Here is a 15,120-nt window from a genome sequence, read left to right on the forward strand (position 1 = left end):
GTGAGGTATACAAGCCAGCTTGTTATACCATTCCTCCTACTTTTGTACGTTTGAAATGTCCCATAGCAAAACTTTTTTTAATGATAAAATTAACAGCAAAAGCCAGCCAGCTCTTTACATCCTCTCGCCCACATCGTGAAGCGTGGGCCTGCTTCTCACCCACCTCAGCGGAAGACAGGAGGTTACCCTCCGGAGGGAATGGCAGCCTCTGGATTGGGACACGGGGGCACAGCTGGGATTTCTTAGTGCAGCAGCTCTCTGTGTGCAGAGAGCGTGTCCTTGGGGGGGCCCGTGAGGGGCCAGGTTGTAACCCTCTCCCCACTTTCCACCGCAGAGAAAGCAACAAAAAATCAGGTCACTTGTTATAAGGGGAAAAGTGCTAAGCTCTCCTCAGATTTCTTCACCTCAGCATTCCATGCCAGAAGACAGTGGAGCAACACTAAGAGATAAACTGAGAAAAAGCGTGGCCTAAGACGGTTTTCAAGTGAAAGACACAAGCAGTTTCAAACATCAGCAAATATCTTTGAGTTTTATATGTGTTAAATGTCACTCCAGTGTCTCTAGGTATGAGTATTGGGGGCATTATTTGAGCCCTTCAAATTTGTGTTTTTCATTTTTCTTTAATTCTGAGAAATTTATATACATTATTTCTTCAAAAAGATCTATCCTTACTACTCCTTGGGTCTTATTTTATGTTTTCTGTCTCCTTGTATTTTCTTCCTATCCTCTGCTCCTAGGATAGTTTCCCATTCTGATCTTATTCTTAGCAATTAATTTTTTAGTAGATTTCCTTCTGCTGTATTTATTTTATTGTTTCTAATGTATCTATTACACCTTTTATTTCAATTATTATTGTTTTCATATCCAATATTTTAATTTGGTTTTTCTTTCTCCCCTTTCCTCCTTTTTCTTCTTCAGGAATTTCCTGTTTTTCACATTGTTAATAGATTCTTTATCTTCTTAAATATGCTTATTAGGCTTATTTGAAATTCTTGGTCCATATGTTTAATTATTTGCCTTCAGAATATTATATATTATATATTACTGCATTATATATGTATTATAAATTATAGTTGATATATTTTATTATTTACATATACATGTATTGCTGGCTTTCTTTCATAGTTGTCTGAAGGTGTCTAATTATTTTGTACTGTGAGCTCATGTCCTTTGGGTTTATCCATTTTTCTAAGGTGTATTGGTGAAAAGCTGGAAGACCAGATCCTTGTGGGGATCAATTATACTTTAAATAGTGAGGAGGAGGTGACCCTCAGGGCAGAGAGCCCCAGAAAGCATGGGACCACTGCTGAACTCTCCTTGGCAACTTCCCATTTGTAACACACAAACCTCTTTAACCCTAAGGAAAATGCAACTTTGGAGGGAAGGCATCTCCCTAGATTGTAGTATATCAGCCCCCAAGCTTTGGAGAGAGAGATGATCTTTTGATGAAAAAAGGTCTTATTTTTAACTTATTCAAACGTATCAATCTTTTGTAATTAGTGCTTTCTAAGTCTTTTTTTAATATAAATTGATTTATTTTATTTATTTATTTTTGGCCGCGTAGGGTCTTCATTGCTGCGTGTGGGCTTTCTCTAGTTGCGGCAAGCGGAGGCCACTCTTTGTTGCAGTGTGTGGACTTCTCATTGCGGTGGCTTCTCCTGTTGCAGAGTACAGGCTCTAGGCATGCGGGCTTCAGTAGTTGTGGTGCGCAGACTCAGTAGTTGTGGCTCATGGGCTCTAGAGCGCAGGCTCAGTAGTTGTGGCGCACAGGCTTAGTTGCTACGCGGCATGTGGGATCTTCCCGGACCAGGGCTCGAACCCATGTCCCCTGCATTGGCAGGCAGATTCTTAATCCCTGCACCACCAGGGAAGCCCTTTATGTCTTGTTAAACAAATCTTTCTCTAGTACAAGTGCAGAAAGGTTCACCTATATATTCTGCTAAAAGCTTTAAAGTTTTGTTTTTAACATTGAGTTCTTAGTCCATGTGGAGTTAATTTTGTGACTGGTATGAGGTAAGGACCTAATTTCATTATTTTCTACCTGGATGACCTTCTTCCCCACATGCCCTCCTCCCCCAGTTCCTACTTTTGGCTAATTCCTCCTTTGCTCATTGATCTGCCATGCTGTCAGCTGTCAGACTTCCATATATATGAGGGTCTTTCTTCTAGTTGGTTGGCTAATTTCTCTACCTCTGCTAGTATCATACAGTCTTCATTATTATAGCTTCATGATTACTCTTGATGTCTGTTAGAGAAGGCTTCCTTTCTTCCTTTTCCATCAGAAGGGTCTTGATTATGCTGAGTCCTTTTCTTTTACATGTACATTTAGAATCAGCTTTCCAAGTTGATAAAGAAAATAAAACCCAGGGGTCTCTTGAACTCCTTTTGTAATGTTTCTTCCTGGGTCTTTTATATTTTTGTCACATAAAATTTTTATACTTTTGTTGTATAAAAGACTCAGGAATAAACGTATATGTCATAACTTTTAACTCTTAACATGTATGTAATAAATATTTTATTATAGTTTATTGTACCTTGACTAGAACTTGCAGAAAATGTTAAATAATGCTGATGATAGTGGATTTAAAAATAAAATTTTTTTCTTTTGGAAAAAATATACCTATACTCTCATTATTGAAAATTTAGAAACGTGATATAGTCAAAAAGAAAAAAATGAATGTCTACCTAATAAAATTACTGTTATGGGAAGTGTGTGAGAGTGCCCATTCTTCTACGTTTTGGGCCCAACAATGGGTGTTTTAATTAAAAATAAACAGACAGACAAACCAAAACTTTGCCAATTTGATAGGCATCTTAGTTTCCTAGACTGCTGTAAGAAATGACCACATACTTGGTATCTCAGAACAAGAGAAATTTATTGTCTCACAGTTCTGGAGGCTAGAAGTCTGAACGCACGGTGTCCACAGGGCCCTGCCCTCCCTGAAATCTCCAGAGGAAGATCTTTCCTTGCCTCTTCCTATGTGGTTATCTTTTTTTTTTTTTTTTTGCTTTTGTTTTTGTTTTTTTGATAATAGCCTTCCTAATGGGTACAACGTGGTATCTCATAGTGGTTGGTTTTGATTTGCATTTCCCTATGATTAGTGATGCTTAGCATCTTTTCATGTGCTTATTGGCCATTGTATATTAACTTTTGAGAAATGTCTATTCAAGTTCTTTGCTCTTTTTATGATTGTGTTGTTTGGTTTTTCCTTGTTGTTGAGTTGTAGGAGTTCTTTGTATATTCTAGGTGTCAATCCCTTATCAGATATATGATTTTTTTTAGTTACCTATTTAAAGACTGTCCAAATACAGTCACATTTTGAGGTGCTAAGGTGTTAGGACTTCAATGTATGAATTTGGAGGAAGACAGTTCAGCCCATAACTATTGTATAAGTTAACAACAAATGTAGCATGCTGTATAAAAGTGAAAAAGCCTAAGTAGTTTTTGGCTCATGAGGTTAAATTTACCAGGCATCTAACATGACCAGGGGACAAAGTAGTAAACAAGAAGTCCCTTCCACAGTGTTCATGTTTCCATGGGGCGACAGCCAGTGAACAGCTACAGGTGTCCAGTAGTGATAAGTGGTGTGATGAAAAAGAAGCCACTGTAAGACATGCATTTAAATGGGGTGATTTCAGCACTCCCTCTTTCGAGAGCACTAGAATCACAACTAACTGCTGAACAATCATCGATAGGAAGACACTGGAACTCACCAAAAAAGATACCCCGCATCCAAAGACAAAGGAGAAGCTGCAGTGAGATGGTACGAGGGGCGCAATCACAATCAAATCAAATCCCATAACTGCTGGGTGGGTGAGTCACAAATTGGAGAACATTTATACCACAGAAGTCCACCCACTGGAGTGAAGTTTCTGAGCCCCACGTCAGGCTTCCCAACCTGGGGGTCTGGCAACGGGAGGAGGAATTCCTAGAGAATCAGACTTTGAAGACTAGTGGGATTTGATTGCAGGACTTCAACAGGACTAGGGGAAACAGAGACTCCACTCTTGGAGGGCACACATAAAGTAGTGTGCACATTGGGACCCAGGGGAAGGAGCAGTGACCCCATAGGAGACTGAACCAGACCTACCTGCTAGTATTGGAGGTTCTCCTGCAGAGGCAGGGGGTGGCTGTGTCTCACCATGAGGACAAGGACACTGGCAGCAGAAGTTCTGGGAAGTACTCCTTGGCATGAGCCCTCCCAGAGTCCACCATTAGCCCCACCAAAGAGCCGGGTAGGCTCCAGTGTTGGGTCACCTCAGGCCAAACAACAAGCAGGGAGGGAACCCAGCCCCACCCATCAGCAGACAAGCAGATTAAAGTTTTACTGAGCTCTGCCCACCAGAGCAACAGCCAGCGCTACCCACCACCAGTCCCTCCCATCAGGAAGCTTGCACAAGCCTCTTAGATAGCCTCATGCACCAGATGGCAGACAGCAGAAGCAAGAAGAACTCCAATCCTGCAGCCTGTGGAGCAAAAACCACATTCACAGAAAGACAGACAAAATGAAAAGGCAGAGGACTATGTACCAGAAGAAGGAACAAGATAAAACCCCAGAAAAACAACTAAATGAAGTGGAGATAGGCAACCTTCCAGAAAAAGAATTCAGAATAATGATAGTGAAGATGATCCAGGGCCTCGGAAAAAGAATGCAGGCAAAGATTGAGAAGATGCGAGAAACGTTTAATACAGACCTAGAAGAATTAAAGAACAAACAGCTAGAAGAATTAAAGAACAAACAAACAGAGATGAACGATACAATAACTGAAATGAAAAATATACTAGAAGGAATCAATAGCAGAATAACTGAGGCAGAAGAATGGATAAGTGACCTGGAAGACAGAATGGTAGAATTCACTGCCATCGAAAAGAATAAGGAAAAAAGAATAAAAAGAAATGAAGACAGCCTAAGAGACCTTTGGGACAACATTAAATGCAACAACATTCGCATTATAGGGGTCCCAGAAGGAGAAGAGAGAGTCCAAGAAGCACAGAGAGTCCCAGGCAGGATAAACCCAAGGAGAAACATGCTAAGACACATAGTAATCAAACTGACAAAAATTAAAGGCAAAGAAAAATTATTGAAAGCAACAAGGGAAAAATGGCAACATACAAGGGAACTCCCATAACGTTAATAGCTGATTTCTCAGCAGAAACTCTACAAGCTGGAAGGGAGTGACATGATATATTTAAAGTGATGAAAGGGAAGAACCTACAACCAAGATTACTCTACCCGGCAAGGATCTCATTCAGATTTGACAGAGAAATCAAAAGCTTTACAGACAAGCAAAAGCTAAGAGAATTCAGCACCACCAAATCAGCTCTACAACAAATGCTAAAGGAACTTCTCTAAGTGGGAAACACAAGAGAAGAAAAAGACCTACAAAAACAATTAAGAAAATGGTAATAGGAACATACATATCGATAATTACCTTAAACGTGAATGGATTAAATGCTCCAACCAAAAGACACAGGCTCGCTGAATGGATACAAAAACAAGACGCATATATATGCTGTCTACAAGAGATCCACTTCAGACCTAGGGACACAGACAGACTGAAAGTGAGGGGATGGAAAAAGATATTCCATGCAAATGGAAATCAAAAGTAAGCTGAAGTAGCAATACTTATATCAGATAAAATAGACTTTAAAGAATGTTACAAGAGACAAGGAAGGACACTACATAATGATCAAGGGACCAATGCAAGAAGAAGATATAACAATTATAAATATATATGCACCCAACAGAGGAACACCTCAATACATAAGGCAACTGCTAACAGCTATAAAAGAGGAAATTGAGAGTAACACAATAATAGTGGGGGACTTTAACACCTCACTTACACGAATGGGCAGATCATCCAGACAGAAAATTAATAAGGAAACACAAGCTTTGAATGACAATAGACCAGATAGATTTAATTGATGTTTATAGGACATTCCATCCAAAAACAGCAGATTACACTTTATTCTCAAGTGCACGCGGAACATTCTCCAGGATAGATCGCATCTTGGGTCACAAATCAAGCCTCGGTAAATTTAAGAAAATTGAAATCATATCTAGCATCTTTTCCGACCACAATGCTATGAGATTAGAAATCAATTACAGGGGAAAAAACGTGAAAAACACAAACACATGGAGGCTAAACAATACGTTACTAAATAACCAAGAGATCACTGAAGAAATCAAAGAGGAAATCAAAAAATACCTAGAGACAAATGACAATGAAAACACGATGATTGAAAACCTATGGGATGCAGCAAACGCAGCTCTAAGAGGTAAGTTTATAGCAATACAAGGCCACCTCAAGGAACAAGAAAAACTTCAGATAAACAAACTAACCTTACACCTAGAGGAACTAGAGAAAGAAGAACAAACAAAACCCAAAGTTAGTAGAAGGAAAGAAATCATGAAGATCAGAGCAGAAATAAATGAAATAGAGAAAAGAAAACAATAGCAAAGATCAATAAAACTAAAAGCTGGTTCTTTGAGAAGATAAACCAAATTGATACACCTTTAGCCAGAGTTATCAAGAGAAAGAGGGAGAGTACTCAAATCAATAAAATTAGAAATGAAAATGGAGAAGTTACTATGGACACCGCAGAAATACAAAGCATCATAAGAGACTACTACAAGTAACTCTATGCCAATAAAATGGACAACCTGAAAAAATGGACAAATTCTTAGAAAGGTATAACCTTCCAAGACTGAACCAGGAAGAAATAGAAAATATGAACAGACCAATCACAAGCACTGAAATTGAAACTGTGATTAAAAATCTTCCAACAAACAAAAGTCCAGGACCAGATGGCTTCACAGGTGAATTCTATCAAACATTTGGAGAAGAGCTAACACCCATACTTCTCAAACTCTTCCAAAAAATTGCAGAGGAAGGAACACTCCCTAACTCATTGTAGGAGGCCACCATCACCCTGATACCAAAACCAGACAGAGAAACTACAAAAAAAGAAAATTACAGAGCAATATCAGTGATGAATATAGATGCAAAAATCCTCAACAAAATACTAGCAAACAGCATCCAACAACACATTAAAAGGATCATGCACCATAATCCAGTGGGATTTATCCCAGGGATGCAGGGCTTCTTCAATATACGCAAATCAATCAATGTGATACACCATATTAACAAATTGAAGAAGAAAAACCAGATGATCATCTCAACAGATGCAGAAAAAACTTTTGACAAAATTCAACACTGATTTATGATAAAAACTCTCCAGAAAGTGGGCATAGAGGGAACCTACCTCAACATAGTATAGGCCATATACAACAAACCCACAGCCAACATCATTCTCAATGGTTAAAAATTGAAAGCATTTCCTCTAAGATCAGGAAGAAGACAAGGATGTCCCCTCTAGCCACTGTTATTCAACATAGCTTTGGAAGTCCTAGTCACGGCAATCAGAGAAGAAAAAGAAATAAAAGGAATCCGAACTGGGAAAGAAGAACTAAAACTCACTGTTTGCAGATGACATGATACTATACATAGAGGATGCTAAAGATGCCACCAGAAAACTACTAGACCTAATCAATGAATTTGGTAAAGTTGCAGGATACAAAATTAATGCACAGAAATCTCTTGCATTCCTATACACTGACAACGGAAGATCAGAAAGAGAAATTAAGTAAACAATCCCATTCACCATTTCAACAAAAAGAGTAAAATATCTAGGAATAAACCTACCTAAGGAGGTAAAAGGCCTGTACTCAGGAAACTATAGGACACTGATGAAAGAAATTAAAGATGAAACAAACAGATGGAGAGATATACCATGTTCTTGGATTGGAAGAATCAACATTGTGAAAATGACTGTACTATCCAAAGCAATCTACAGATTCAGTACAATCCCTATCAAACTACCAATGGCAATTTTCACAGAACTAGAACAAAAAATTTCACAATTTGTATGGAAACACAAAAGACCCCGAATAGCCAAAGCTATCTTGAGAAAGAAAAACGGAGCTGGAGGAATCAGGCTCCCCGACTTCAGACTATACTACAAAGCTACAATGATCAAGACAATGTGGTACTGGCACAAAAACAGAAATATAGATTAATGGAACAGGATAGAAAGCCCAGAGGTAAACCCACGCACCTATGGTCAACTAATCTACGACAAAGGAGGCAAGGGTATACAGTGGAGAAAAGACAGTCTCTTCAATAAGTGGCACTGGGAAAACTGGACAGCTACATGTAAAAAATGAAATTAGAACACTCCCTAACACCATACACAAAAATAAACTCAAAATGGATTCGAGGCCTAAATGTAAGACCGGACACTATAAAACTCTTAGAGGAAAACATAGGAAGAACACTCTTTGACATAAATCACAGCAAGATCTTTTTTGATCCACCTCCTAGGGTAATGGAAATAAAAACAAAAATAAACAAATGGGACCTAATGAACCTTAAAAGCTTTTGCAAAGCAAATGAAACTACAAACAAGATGAAAGGACAACCCTCAGAATGGGAGAAAATATTTGCAAACGAATCATCGGACAAAGGATTAATCTCTAAAATATATAAACAGCTCATGCAGCTCAATATTAAAAAAACAAACAACCCAATCCAAAAATTGGCAGAAGACCTAAATGGACATTTCTCCAAAGAAGACATACAGATGGCCAAGAAACACATGAAAACCTGCTCAACATCACTAATTATTAGAGAAATGGAAATGAAAACTACAATGAGATATCACGTCACACCAGTATTCTAACTGGTGCCCATTCTAGGGCATCATCAGAAAATCTACAAACAACAAATGCTGGAGAGGGTGTGGAGAGAAGGGAACCCTCTTGCACTGTTGGTGGGAATGTAAATTTATACAGTCACTATGGAGAACAGTGTGGAGATTCCTTAAAAAACTAAAAATAGAATTACCATATGACCCAGCAATCCCACTACTGGGCATATACCCAGAGAAAACTGTAATTCAAAGAGACGCATGCACCCCAATGTTCATTGCAGCACTATTTACAATAGGCAGGACATGGAAGCCACCTAAATGCCCATCGACAGACGAATGGATAAAGAAGATGTGGTACATATATACAATGGAATATTACTCAGCCATAGAAAGGAATGCAACTGGGTCATTTGTAGAGACGTGGATGGATCTAGAGACTGTCATACAGAGTGAAGTAAGTCAGAAAGAGAAAAACAAATATTGTATTTTAATGCACATATGTGGAACCTAGGAAAATGGTACAGATGAAGCAGTTGGCAGGGCAGAAATAGAGACACAGATGTAGAGAACAAACGTATGGACACCAAGCGTTTCGGGAAAGCGGTGTGGGTGGGTGGTGGTGGTGGTGGGATGAACTGGGAGATTGGGATTGACATGTGTACACTGATATGTATAAAATAGATAACTAATAACAACCTGCTGTATATAAAATAAATAATTTTCCAAAGAAAATCCGTGGGATGATTTCATCCTCAAGGAGGTCGAAATTGGTTCTTGGGATTAAAAAACTTAGATATTATAATGGATTGTGACCCTCCAGCGGGCATAGTTTATAAACAGCAAGACTGTGGTATTAAAATTTCATAGTAGGGGATGATTAGAAGAAAAATATCTAAACTGGCTTCTTAGTTAATTGACTAATGGCAATATTTTTTTTTTTTTTTTTTTTTTTGCGGTATGCGGGCCTCTCACTGTTGTGGCCTCTCCCGTTGCGGAGCACAGGCTCCAGACGCGCAGGCTCAGCGGCCATGGCTCACGGGCCCAGCCGCTCCGTGGCACGTGGGATCCTCCCAGACCGGGGCACGAACCCGCGTCCCCTGCATCGGCAGGCGGACTCTCAACCACTGCGCCACCAGGGAAGCCCCAATAATTTTTTTTTGTTTGTTTTTTTGCGGTACGCGGGCCTCTCACTGTTGTGGCCTCTCCCGTTGAGGAGCACAGGCTCCGGACGTCCAGGCTCAGTGGCCATGGCTCACGGGCCCAGCCGCTCCACGGCATGTGGGATCCTCCCCGACCGGGGCACAAACCCATGTCCCCTGCATCAGCAGGCGGACTCTCAACCACTGTGCCACCAGGGAAGCCGTGGCAGTAATTTTTAAAAAAGGTTGAGCAACACTGGTATGAGGAATAAAGCAGAGGCGAGTGCTACTGCGGACAGGTGCTGGGGAGCCTTTCTTCTGAAGGTGGAATGCTTACACAGCACCTTTGAGAAGTATGGGGGCCGTGTGATCCTCTGGGAAAAGCGTTTCGGGCAGAAGGAATGGCCTGTGCAAAGGTCCGAAAGCTGGGACTGTCCGGCAAGTTCATAGAAGAGCAAGGGGCGGCGTGGACTGAGCTCTGTGAGCAGAAGGGAGCAGAAAGGAGCGTGGTGGGAAAATTCGTCAGTGGGCAAATCAGGGAAAACCCTGTATTGGATTATTGTTAACAATCCTTCATACAGTTCAGTGAATTTCTGGTATATTTGTATTGAATTTGTATTGGATTGAGCACATGAAAGTGGTTCCATCTGACTATTATTTTTAAAGAATCTGTCTTGCTCTGTGCGGAGAACAAACTCTGGGTGGCCGAGAACGGGAGCCGGGAGACCAATCAGGACGCTGGTGTCATAGGTCCAGGCGGGAGAGGTGGGCGGCTTGGCCTTGGGTGTCAGTGAAGAGGTGAGAACTGCCAAGTGCTGCTACTGTTCCCTGGGATGGAGAAGCCTGAAAGTGGATCAGGTTTACTAGGGGGAAAAACCAAGGGTTTATTTTCTGGATAATCAGCATAGTGGTGATATTCAAAGCCATGAACAAAACCCAGATTTATATCTGAAATACATTTTCGTCATCTCAACATCCTAAATTTTCACAAAAGTGAATAAATATATTAAGTAATTTTAGGGTTGAAATTTATGAAACATATTGACTGTCTAAAATGCCTACTGCATTGTTATATTTCATTAGTCAAATATCATGAAGAGAGTAATAGCTTTCACAGTGGAATTTTAACTTTTATCAATTTAGGATGTAAAGTAAAGTGATACTTTGGGGCCAAGAGGTTACTGTTAGAGAAACTTCATTATATTTTTAATGAAAGTTGAATTTAAAAATTAGCATTCAGACCTTGTCATTAGGTAACAATAAGTATAGAGAAAAATGGACAGAGTCTGTCAGCAGCATTGAATTTAAGAATCATCAAAACTAGACAGATCTTGCTGAGCCACTCCTGATTTAACAATTAAACAAGATAGAGTTCAAGGCATGGCTTAAGATGAAAGATGAGAGTGTCACTGAGAATTAGTTCCTGTCTTTAACAAAACAAATTAGTTTTGTTCTTTCAGGCTTTTTTCTGTTTTTGTTCAGTCTTATTCTGTTTCCGTGCCATTTATTGTAAGCAGACAATTGTATAGATGATTAGACTCATGTCTTTCATTATTGGCAGGGATTTTCTTGTGTGAAACTAATAATTAAACATGTAAATACTGTATTTTTTTTTTTAGTTTTGAACTGTATTAAATTTATTTAGGTAAACAGAACACAAAATACTGGTGATAGAAAAGTCACATTTTTATAACTAAATCAGTGTGGAGTAGCATGTTACATTGCTCTTTTACTTGGAAATATTCCAAGTCCTTTTGAAATAAGATATGTAATTCTTCATTATTTAGTCTTAAACAGAGTCCCTTAAACACTGGGTTTTTAAAACAATATATTAGAACTTATAAATATGAAAATGACAGCAAAATTCTTAGGTGCTTGGGGAGGTGACAGCTGTAAAGTACAGGACTCTATTCATACCAGGGTCTAGACACACGGGCTGTGAGTAGTTTTATTGAGATTTTAGGCGTTATTAATGGAATTCTTTACCCATTTCTGTACCATGGATGCCACTGTCAATCTTGTGAAGTTTATGCACCCTTTCTCAGAATAATATTTGAAAATTTAATAAAATATATGAGATTGCAAAGAAATTATATTGAGTTACAGTCATCAAAATATTAATAAATCAAAGTCATGATAAAGTAATCCATATGCTTCTAAACTAATGCAGTAAATATCAAGATTTAGCAGTGGGCCTAATAACTATTGTAATTTATGAATAATGAGGAGGATAAACAATATTAGTGATTATCCAACACTGTATGGTCTATGGAAATATCTGTGTTTCTGTTATTCATATGTATTGCTAATACTAACTTGGTTGTTGACTGTGTTCATAGTTAAAGGGAAATGCTGAAGGTCAGTTAGTTAGGGGGCTGAAAATAAAGAGGAGCTATTTTTTTCCATTCAAAGTCCCTGAGACTCTGAATTCTATTCATGGACCTGAATCAAGTTTAAAGAGTTTCAAAAGGGCCTAGACACGTGAAGTATTGTGTTAACTATTATTAACTATTATTGTTAGTGGCACGTGGTGATTCATACAGCAGCTCGTCACTCTCTGAGATGGCCAGGATTTGTCATTTTATAGTCGCCACCAGAATTTTTCTCCCAGCCTCACAATTTTAAAGAAAAAACTCCCATATAGCACCAGTTCATCATTTTGAACAAGATGACCATTTAGAAAAATAGATTTTAGTTTTTAGGACAGTTTTAGATTTACAGAAAACTTGAGAAGATGGTACAGAGAGTCCCTATATACCCCACACCCAACTTCCCCTCTTTGTAACATCTTACGTTATTTTGGTACAGTTGTTACAATCAATGAATCAACAGGATACGTTAATAAACTGAAGTCCATAGTTTATTCAGTTTTCCTTAATTTTTACCTAATGTCCTTTTTCTTTTCCAGGATCTCATCCAGATACCACATTGTATTTTCTGCTTAGGTTCCTTTTGGTTGTGACAGTTTCTCAGACTTCCCTTGTTTTTAATAGCCTTGACAGTTTTGAGGAGGACTGTTCAGGAATATCGTATAATGCCCTGTATTGGAATTTGTCTCATGTTTTTCTCATGATTAGACTGGGGTCATGGGTTGAGGCAGTAAGATCATGGAGGCAAAGTGCTGTTCTCAGCATATCACATCAAGGGTATATGCTACTAATGACTTACTGTGGATATTAACCTTGATCATCTGGCTGAGGTAGTGTTTGTTAGGTTTTCCACTGTGAAGGCATTCCCTCCTTGCCTTTCCATACTGTCCTCTTTGGAAGGAAGTACCTGTGTGCAGCCTGTGCATAAGAAGTGGGGAGTTATACTCTCCATACTTCAGGGTGGAGTATCTATGTAAATTATTTGGAGTTTTTCTGCGTGGGAGATTTGTCTCTTCTCCCTCATTTATTAATTTATTGAATCATTTATTTTTATCAATATGGACTCATGGATGTTTATCTTATGCTCTGGGCTATAATCCAGTATTCCTTTATTTTGTTGCTTGAATTGTTCCAGCTTCAGCCGTTGGGAGATTCTACAGTAGGCCCCTCTGCCCTTTTGACCCACCCCATCAATGTGGGTTACAAGGAGACTGGTATTAGAAACCAAGATCTGTTTGCTGGGTGTACTTATTACTGCTGGGGTGTCATTTCTTTTATGTCCTCTCGCCAGATAGAGTATTTGTGTATACATAAACCTGTATATATATGCATATCTATAAACATTAGTACATGTAACCATCTATATCTGTATTAAGCTAAACATAATCTCTTAATGATGTCTGTAACTCTAAACCATTACCACATAGATTATTCTAGCCTTCTCCTCCCCTCTGTAAATTCTCAATCCAACATTGGAAACTTGGCCTCCACCATCATCTTCTTTTTTTTTTTTGCGGTACACGGGCCTCTCACTGTTGTGGCCTCTCCCATTGCGGAGCACAGGCTCCAGACGCACAGGCTCAGCAGCCATGGCTTGCAGGCCCAGCTGCTCCGCGGCATGTGGGATCTTCCCGGACCGGGGCACGAACCCGTGTCCCCTGCATCGGCAGGCGGACCCTCAACCACTGCGCCACCAGGGAAGCCCCCACCATCATCTTCTAATTGTTCAATTTCAGTGTACAGAAATGGATATAATCAGAGTTGTTGATCCATATCCCCATGGCAACCAACTTTGTCAACTAGGGAACAGTGCTTACGTGCAATTCCTTTTGGCTTCGGTCTCACAGATGCCACTCATTTCAAAATTGCATAGGTCATCACCTTCCCCGCTACCCCTTCAATGAGGTTTTTATGTATTTGTAATAGAACTAGATTCTTTTATGTATTTGTAATAGAACTAGATTCTTTTTTCACAGCCTGCATTTCTTCCGGGGAAGAATGTGCCAGTTTTCTTGGCATATTAGATTTTGAACCTGGAAGATTTATGATTTTTCCACTTCTCATCTCCTGCATTTAGTATTTTACTCAATCATACTATTTACTTCTCTGAAAATTTTCCTGGACCTGCTCTCTCCCCTTCTGTTTCCATAGCTACCACTTGAGTTCAGGCCATTGTTGCCTCATTCCGGAATCTTCCAGTAGCCTGCCGGTCGCTCTCCCATTCTCCTCTTGTTCCAAATCCCACAAGTGCAGTTTGTCCCATTTTCCCTTGACCGAGAACTTGAATTACTAATCTGATGCCTATTATAACTTCTGTCTACAAGCCACGTCCTTTTAAGAACTCCAACCTTGTCTTCCGAGTGCCACCTCTGAGTTCACCATGTGTGAATATATTCTTTGTACGCAAGGTAATCTGTTTGTTCCTTCTCTGATCCTGTAGTTATTAACTCTGGAATTCCCCTCCCACACTGTTTGTTACAGCCTGAAAAATGTGATTCTACATCAGCATCTTTTTTTGGGGGGGTAGGGTTACAGGGGCCTCTCACTGCTGTGGCCTCTCCTGTTGCGGAGCACAGGCTCCGGACGCGCAGGCTCAGCGGCCATGGCTCACGGGCCCAGCCGCTCCGCGGCATGTGGGATCTTCCCAGACAGGGGCACGACCCCGTGTCCCCTGCATCGGCAGGCAGACTCTCAACCACTGTGCCACCAGGGAAGCCCTAGGGCCACATTTAATAGTATCCTTGCACCAGAAACCGTGCCAGCTTCCAGCAATGCAGGTGTTGAACACAGGTGCCCAGTGATTGAGACTTGGTATCAGAATGGTTCTGTTCTTTGTTTCAAGCCTGCTCATGCCTCACTCTGTTTCTTTTGCTGTCACTCTCACCCCTCTTGTGCCTTG

The 15,120-nt window shown here is 39.9% G+C and overlaps 1 protein-coding gene across 16 annotated transcripts in view; it reads left to right on the forward strand.

The window, feature by feature from the left end:
* CEP112 (centrosomal protein 112) overlaps positions 1-15,120 on the forward strand; it is a 390,168-nt gene that overhangs the window by 81,999 nt on the left and 293,049 nt on the right. The gene's annotated exons all lie outside the window — the stretch shown is intronic.

The sequence above is a fragment of the Mesoplodon bidens genome (genome assembly GCF_964165515.1).
Source record: "Mesoplodon bidens genome assembly, chromosome: 19".
NCBI classification, from domain to species: domain Eukaryota; kingdom Metazoa; phylum Chordata; class Mammalia; order Artiodactyla; family Ziphiidae; genus Mesoplodon; species Mesoplodon bidens.